The following is a 9,732-nucleotide window of genomic DNA, read 5'->3' as shown; positions in this document are numbered from 1 at the left end:
GTTTTTTTTTATTTTTGTTTTTTTTGCCTGTACATTGATGCAGTCATACGATGTGAAGTGTGATAAGCAATCGATCAATAGATCCCTTTTGTGCTATGAACAATATAGATTTTAGGTATGGTTTTAAATGAGTCGCAAAACAAAGATTAAGAAAGTCATTTTTATTGTTCTCACATCAAATTATGTATGTTTTCCTCAACATCTTTTAATTAGACATGTATACAGTTTAGTTGGGATTCCACAGTTGTCTTATGGGATTGGGGAGTTTAATAAATCATATTCTGTGCACTTACCAGAAAACTGTCAATGTACAAACAAAAAGGCTTTATGTTATGTGTTTGTGTGTGTGTGTACACATACACACCTATACATTTATCATTTTTTTTTCTGTTGTCTGAGTGATGTCATTTAGTGCAAGGTTTCCCAAACTGTGTTATGCAAGATGATGAAAAGCTAATAATTAATGAAAATATCAAATAAAACAATTAATAAATAGAAACCAAAATCTTATTGTTGTCTATTCTTAGTCTAAAATCCTGAGACATCTGAAAAGCTTTCATGTCTTGTTTAAAAATTAATCTGTAGGAAAGTAAAGCAAACGAACAGTGTTTCACTGATGCGATCTGGAGCTCTTTGCATGGGCCCAAACCAAAACAAAGTCAAAACATGTCAAAATATCAAGGGAAATTTCATTACTTAGCTCATGACACCTTTAAATTGAAAAATTTGGGGAACCCTATTTGATTACATAATACTGAAGAAGTGAGGTCACTTTCTTTTTTACTGTGAAGAATTTTCACTGTTGCGACTTAAAAGTCCCTAGAAATCCTCTCAAACCAACAATGCTTATAAGACCAGCAAATAATGGAAAGCCATTTGTGCTTGTTTAAGACTATTTTATTCCAGCAGAGAATACAAACATTCAAGTTTAAAATTAAGGAAATTATATAGATACAGACACAAACTGCCCACAGCAACGGCGACAATTTATTGAGGGTGCTGAAGAAGAGGACCTCAAAGAGAGCACATCCACAGTGAAGAACCAAAGTGTTATTCTGCCCAATAACAGCATTACTGCTGGGGTGAGTAAAATGTTTATACTTGACAATATCACAATGATATCTGACATGGAGTACCACTTTAAAAGTTAAAGCCTCTTTTGAGTTTGTAAGAAAGTAATATTTTTGTAAGTACTGTATGATTGATGCTGGATGTTATAAAATATTTTATATATTTTTGTCAGATTTCTAAAATGTATTTAGAGTTTAAGTTACAGCACTGCTGGTAAATTTATTTTCTGTGTTGCTTTTCTTACTATTTAATGTCTGTATTACAGCTTAAAGATGTATTCAACCAGCTGTCTGATCTACTGCATCTCTGAGTTTCGATGAACTTTGCAAATAACAAGAATGAAGGAAGTGACAGCTCTGTTTGTCTAAATCAATCAAGGTAGCCTTTTCATTCCAATTCATTCAGACAATTAACCCCTGTTTTAGAGCAAAAAATTGTCCTTGTAACTCCCAAAGTCCTGGAGAAAGAATTCATCAAGCTCAATACAACAAAGGTAAAATTAAGCTAAAATAAAGCTAAAAACCTATAACAGTAATCACTATATATGTATGTATGTGTGTCTATTGATAAAGCACAACTCTCTCACATCTTCAGCACTCATACATTCTATTCCCAGAAGTTTATATATATATATATATGTATATATGTATATATATATATATATATATATATATATATATATATATATATATATATATATATATATATATATATTAAATATATGACTTGTAGAAGCTTAATGAGTTTATTGTGCTTTGGCAACAGTAGGTATCCGAGTATGGATAACAACCAAGGGTGGGATTACCATATTTTGGGGCCCTAAGAAAACTTATCAGGCCTCACACATTTTAACCAATAAGTTGCACTTCACTTCTGCATGTTGCATCTTGCTGTGTTAGATGAAACATTCACTCTTTTCATAGCTTTTGCCTGCTTTAAGACACTTGCTTTTTTTTTCTGGGGCCTGTACCTGGCTAGCCAGCAGGTTTCAGATTAGTTTGTGCCAATCCTGGGTATTAGGTACCATGAAAGTGGCTTGGCTTTTAGCGACATTCATAGTAACTTAAGCTCCATGGCTAATCTGCTCTGGGCCAGGAGATGTTCTGGTGATGTGACTGGCTGTTCGCCGCTGATGTCACAAATTCTCATGCACACGCTCCACAAACTCAGGATCAAAGCCAGAGAAAACTGATGATCTGCATCATGGTACCAACAAAGCCGGACTGGAGTGGTTTGGATTTTGGCAACTCAAAACAGATCCTATAACCCTGAGTTTGTTTCGAACACCATCATGGTACAGACCCCTGCTCTTTTCTCAGAAAAAATAAATAAATAAATAAATAAATAAATAAAACACTCCATAAAACAAAAGATAAATATGAAGGCCCTTATTTCAGGGACCTAGCGAAAAGTCCATTGTTTTTGAATTTCTATAGCTTTAGCTATATTTACATAAAACAATGATTTGGGATTCCTCTTGTACCACTGTCCTCTTTGTGCAAAGAAATAAGCTTCCTGATACAGTACAGACCGAAAGTTTGGACACACTTTCTCATTCAAAGAGTTTTCTTTATTTTCATGACTATGAAAATTGTAGAGTCACACTGAAGGCATCAAGGGCTATTTGACCAAGAAGGAGAGTGATGGGGTGCTGCGCCAGATGACCTGGCCTCCACAGTCACCGGACCTGAACCCAATCCAGATGGTTTAGGGGTGAGCTGGACCGCACACAGAAGGCAAAAGGTTCAACAAGTGCTAAGCATCTCTCGGGGAACTCCTTCAAGACTGTTGGGAGACCATTTCAGGTGACTACCTCTTGAAGCTCATCAAGAGAAGGCCAAGAGTGTGCAAAGCAGTAATCACAGCAAAAGGTGCAGGCTACTTTGAAGAACCAGAATATGACATATTTTCAGTTGTTTCACACTTTTTTTGTTATGTATATAATTCCATATATAATTCCACATGTGTTAATTCATAGTTTTGATGCCTTCAGTGTGAATCTACAATTTTCATAGTCATGAAAATAAAGAAAACACTTTGAATGAGAAGGTGGGTCCAAACTTTTGGTCTGTACTGTATATCTCTCAAAAGTGGTTCCATTGTTGTCAGCATTAAAGGGTTAGTTCACCCGAGAATGAAAATTCATCTTCTGCTCACCATTGAAGTATCCTCAGGTGTTTGTGACTTTGTCCTTGCTCTTCCAAGCCTTGCAATGTGGGTAAGCCAGTGTTTGTTGTCAATATTTCAGAAGACTTGAAAGACAGTTCCCTCATATGGCTCCGGGGGGTGAATAAACGAATCCATGCATTTTTGGAAGATAAATATCCAGATTTCATAATAAACACTTTTTTCTAATTCCTGCTGACTGTTGGGAACCGGAAGACATGCAGGTAAATGTCATTGTTGTCTTACAAAAATACATGGATTTGCTACACATGGATTCTTTCCAAAAATCAGTACTGCGTCGGCATCTTGGCAGCTCTCACTCCCGGATAATCGAAAAAGGGGCAAAGAGGTGGGAGCTGGTTGCTGAAACCTTCCTGACCAGCGCGACGGCGGTCACTCAAGTGTCTACGCCTTTAATTATGCTGTACTTTAAGACTTAATATAATTTAAACAGATGAGTTCTAAAGAAAAAATACAGCCCCCTCACAGTTGACATGAAGGGGAAAATTAGCTATATAGACCAAAATAATTTTTTTTAACCAAGCTGTAAACATTTTTTATTTGTTGCTGTGAAGTTGGGCATTTTAACCTGTGCAGTCTAAGGGACTGACTCCCTTTTGCAGCCAGCAATTAGTGGCCAGTTGACAAATTACAGTTTAAGTCACTTCCTTGTTGGCTTCACACGAGGTTGTTGTTTAGATATAACATTCTAAAGTCTTTTAAAATTTTTCAAAGGCTCTGTATTTGCTCCTGGAGATAAAAATAAAAGGTACAAAAATCTCTATCCTATCTGCAAATCTTACAGTAGAAAAATACTAAAGTGGAAAAAATATGTCATTATAAACATGCAACAAAAAATACACAGGAATTGCTATTATTTTTATATGCATTTTTATAACGGTCTATAGCAGTGTGCACAACCATAAGTATCGTGAAACTTTTGGAGGGAAAATTGCATATAAATATCCAAATGGGTGACCTTTTGTTCCTTAGGAATTTACCAGTGATTCCAATAAAGGAATTGCAGGAATGTTGATTAAAAATGCTATACTATGACGTTTGAACAACTTGTATGCGTATTGCTTTACATACCGAGTCATCAACATTGTAAGAGACACGTGGGGGGGCCGGCACTATCCTCTTCATTCATTTTCATAATGGAGGACATGACAAAACTACAAGCACTGGTAAGTTGCCCTTTTATGCTCTGTTCATCAGTTATTTATTAAAACTCAAAGGGGTTGTTCTTTAAAGACTTAATATAAGATTGAATCATAATATGGTAGTTCAATTGTTGTGATGAAAACTTTTTTTACGATCATAATTGGTTTCTATTCTCTCACCAAAAACCAAAATGTTGGCTGATGTTGAGTCAGAGATGTTATTAATTAACAGGTTATTAAATAACAATCCACGCTTTTGGCCAGTAAACAGTCATTTTCGAAGAACTAGTTTTAGTTTGGCTTGAAGAAAACACGTGTTGTCTGATCAAAATTTTGAGCAGGATCTGTTAAGTGTGCTGTCGAATTCTGTGTTTTTCTTCCCAGTATGTTGGTCTTAGCCAAGCATGTGAATGTCCTCCCTTTCAAACAATTCATTTCAAACAGTTAAAGTGCTTTGAATAAAACGTTTAATTCTATTAATGTTTAGTTGACCCAAAAAACGATCCCCCTCCTCTATGTTGAAAACAGAATGGTTTTTCGAAGGAAATTTTCGGGTGTTATCAAAGCTATACCCCATTTAGTTTCATTGTCTGGATTTATTTTTTGTTTCGTTTCACAGATTCTGGAATAGCATAAGTGTGACTAATAATGAAGTTAAGAGATTGAAGTGCCGTCATGATTTGGGTGTTTGGGTGTTGGCCACAGAAACACAACTGCCATCCGCCATCAAATGTAGTTTCTTGTTATTACAGTATTTTCTCTAAGAAGCAGAAAGATATTAAAGCATGAGTCTTTGATTGTGTTTTTTTTTTTTTTTTGCCGTGTTTATCTTTACAGCATAAAGATATATAGGAATGAAAGATTAGACATCTTTCTCTTGTTAGCAGTTACGAGACATGTCAGGACATGCCCACTAGATGCTAATAATGCTCAACAGAATAGCATTATTGTGTTTACATTCACAAAATGGATGCTCTAAAGTGAAGTATAAATAAAAGATGAGTAGGATAATATGACTGCTTGGTAGAACGATTTGCAATCCAGTTTGCACAGTTCAGCCTTTTAGTTGTGTGTTGCACATTGTGGTCAATAAGAACTTAGAAAACGTTCCTTTCCCTGCCGCATGATGTTCCGTTATGTTTAGAATATGGTCTATCCTGAGTAACTAGGTAATGTGTTATCCCTTGATAACAAATGGTAAAAGCTATACACATGCTCATCCGAGTAACATGATATCACGGACATTCAAACGCAGCTGCTGCCATTTTGCTATGAATTTTTTGTACGCTGTAATGGATTATAAGAGAACTAACAAACTGGTAATTGCCTTAATCATTTTTGTGGTGAAATGTTGTGTAATAAGTGATTTGACTGCACCTTTTTCACTTAAATGTGTCTATTTTGAATTAGCTGTTTGCTCTCGCTCGCATCGGGGTCCGTATGATTCTGAGAGATGAACCAGCTGGATATACATTATCCCTTCATCTTATCCCTTTTGTAGCTGGAGGCCTTGATCTTTATTTTGAGAATGTGGTTGTCTTAGCTAGGCTAGACTATATGTTAAAAAAAAAAGAGATATGAAGTTTGAAGGATCTGTGTGAAGTTCGATCATATATGTGCCTGCTTGTCTGTAACTGGGTTTTTTTTTATTTGAGGCTGATACATCACACCATGCATAGAAAAAAAGTAATTCCGTGTATACGTTTAACTGCAGTGGTAAGGGAAGCTTTCTCTCCCTCTCTTCTTTAACCTCAATCGAACATATTATATAATTACAATAAACTTGGGGTTCAAGCATGTAGCGCTGAAACCTTATTGTAACTTAAGATTTTCAAAGATCAGCATTCTGACTTAAAATTTATCAGACAGAATATGATGGAAGCGATTGACATCCTGGCAAAATGTAAAAACATACTTTTGCAAAATAGTCCTAGTCTTTTCTCCCAATCGGAAACAAACCAGTGCAGAAAAATTCTCCGGAGTGTGAATATTAATAATTATTTAAAAAACAAAAAATATTTGAATTTTTGCCTCACTATTGCAAAAGGACACCAACACATTTAAAAGAAGTGGGGTCTAGAACTGCTTTAACTTTTCAACAGAATGAAATGCACCAATTGCAATTTTCTTGGCCAATTCCGATTTCATTTTTTTTTTTTTAAGTGTAGCTTGCCAATACAGACTTTTGCAGATTTAAATTTTCTCTCTAAATCAATAATTGACAGCATATACAAACAAAAATCGACGCAAATTTTAATGCCCAAAAATAATTTACACAAAAGAAATTAAACATTGCAATTCCCCCAATCTGGACTAAGTTACAGGTGTTCCCTCAATTAAAAACGTTCAAAATAAAGTGATCTTGTGACTGGAAAGAGGTAGAAATATTTAAGTTAAAATGAGTTGTGTATTTAAAAAAACATGTCATTTCCCACTATGTTTGGTAATTTTTCCCCCCTAACCTTATTAAATGTGTAATCTTTCACATCAAATTCTTATATCGTTTCAATTAATTCAGTTCGAATAATAAGAATTACAGTCAGCATCAACAAACCCCATCTTTCCACTACAGAGTGTAACGGGGCTGATGAGATGTGCGGATAAATATGCAAGCTTTTATTACACAGAGACGTGGTCATAACAGACATGGTTCAAACACTGAAGAAAAAAACAGGTAAATAGAGCAAGACAAAGAATATACCTAGGGCAAGCATGGGTCTTCGATGAACAAACAATATCCAGAGGGCTGAGCAAGAGGCGTAATCCGGTATCCAGAGCAAAAGGGTCAAAACATAAGTAACAGGGCAAGGCAAGAAAAAAAAAGAGGCTAAACTAGAAACTAAGATAAGAATATGAAAATCATAAACTGAAACAAGTCTATGAAAACCATAAACTGAAACAAGACTATGAAAACCATAAAGGGAGGGGAATTTGTGCAGAACAATATTCTAATTCACAGTTAGACACTTAGAAAGGGATCTAAGTGAGTGTTATATAGTGAATGTGTGATGGGTTACTGCTGTGTGCAATCAGTGCCTTCAGCTGTATGTGTGTAATTATTGCAATGGGTGATGGGAACTGTAGTCCGGGGTGATGTGCAACAGTTAGGTGGTGCAAGAGTCCATGTAGCGAGCGGGTGACCTGTGGTGGTGAATGAATGGAAGTTCATAGTCCAGATCATGATACAGAGGAAACAAGCTGCATCTGGTTTGATGAAGCTGAGGTACTGTTGTTACTATGTAAGTACATGTAACACTATTAATGCTCAGCACATTAGCATTATTGTGCTAACAGTCTAATAATGGATTCTCTAAAGTGAAGTATTAGTTTTGAATTTAAATACTTCAAGCACTGCCCTGGATGTAAAACTATGTATAATTTACTGTTATTACTATGGCAATTACATGTAACATCTAACGAGGATATGACTGCTTACATTTCTGCTAATCCTGAAATACATTGCTCAGAGTACATTTTGCTGCACTTTCAGATGATTCTTCCATAAGAAGGGGAAAAAAAAAGTGTAAAAATGTTGTGAGGTCAAAACATTTTGTTGGGCAAAGAACTGTGCAAAAATAAGCCTTTATTTATTGATAATCTGCCCCTGTAATTATATTTGTGCAAAGGAACAAAACATGGAGAAAGTTTAGCAGAAATGTAGTCTGTGTTGCATATTTCCAATTAGTTTGTAAAATAAAATAATCAAATCTTTTGTAACATTACAGATGTTTGTTTTCCTTTTTGAGCAATTACATTTTTTGCTTAAGAAAAGTATTAATTGCTTTCCTAATAAAAAAAAACAACAACAATAGAAGTATAAAGGAGATTTTTTGTGTGTGTATTAATATTATATTACATTTTTCGTCTGTTATAATATTAACACAATGATTCTAGTGGTATGTATGTTGAAAGTGTGTTGTATTTCTGTTTACAGATGCTGATTCTTTGCCTGCCTCTTTGCTGTAATGCAGTACAAAATGGTAATTTAACATTTTATAAATATATTGGCCTATGCAATGGATATAGATAACATTTTAAGTTATTTGGCCATTTTGCTCAGTTTTATGTAATAAATAAATCAAAAATATATAATAAAATAAAAACCCAACACAATGTGTGTTTCCTTGCAGCTTACATTCTCAGAAAAAGGTAAAAACAAAACTAAAAATGGGGCACTTAGCCCACAAATTACTCACCGTCAAATCATCCTAGGTATATATGACTTTCTTCTTTCAGACAAATCCTGTCGGAGTTATATTAAAACTACCTAGGTTGACTTGAGGGTGAGTAATTTATGGGTTAATTTTCACTTTTGGTTGAACTAACCCTTTAAGAAAACCACTGCACTAGTGTACCCTGGGAGTATCCTTTCAAAAGGTACTAATATATACTTTTAAATTACTAATGTTTATCATTTATAGGTAGAAAGATTTTTTTACCTTGTGGGCAGGAAGGTTTTAGTTGTGTTGCTAAGACTTTTGCATCATTTGTGCTGCAGATATGAATATTTCCTTCATCGTGTGGCTATTGTGTGGTGTTTTTCTTCTGGAGAATGATAAAGCTGGGGCCAGAACACTCTTAAACCTTATAGCAATGTGTTAAAAATCACTCTGGCTACCTTAGTCAGTAGACACCTTGTACCTGGGTGTTCCTCACTCACACCGTATTCCCTAACATTGTAGCAGTGAGTTTTGCACTGGCAGCTCACATTTTCTGTGACTGAGATAACCAACTTTAATTAAGTAGCTGTATGGTTTTCCACTTAAAGGCCATATCTGCATTACAGTTGTGGTTAATTTTCTTTGTTGTTCAATTTTATTAGTTAACTCTCAAATTCTGTTTTGTTTTTGTAGGAAAGTGCAACTTTACAGTGGCAATGGTGCATACTGCGGCAAAAGTCACTTGCTTCAAGATAATGGATGGACATGTCCCAGTTTGCATGTCTGGTGGTCAAACATCCCAATCATGTGACATTGCGTACAAAGACGGGTCGATGTGTATAAAGTGGCCAGCAGACATCGAGCTCACATGTGTGAAGGATTCTGATGAAATGCAAAAGCTCAATATTGGTAATAAGCGTCAAAAACTTTTTCAGCACTGGAAATACAAATCTTTGATTTTTGATTTATATATAAAAATATCTGTTTCTGTTACAGAAGAAAACAAGTGTGCCCTTGACCAAGAATGTGAGTCAAAAGCAGTCATTTTTTTATTTAGTTATAGTGTACTTCATCATGAAGTAGGTATTTATTGAATGTTTATAATTCTTTTAAGCAATCAGTTGCAATGGAGAGTACAAATCTGGTAAGTGTATTTAATAAAAGTTTTCTAA

Source organism: Carassius auratus, unplaced genomic scaffold (genome assembly GCF_003368295.1).
Source record: "Carassius auratus strain Wakin unplaced genomic scaffold, ASM336829v1 scaf_tig00012847, whole genome shotgun sequence".
In the NCBI taxonomy this organism is placed as follows: domain Eukaryota; kingdom Metazoa; phylum Chordata; class Actinopteri; order Cypriniformes; family Cyprinidae; genus Carassius; species Carassius auratus.
This window is presented reverse-complemented; position numbering follows the sequence as displayed.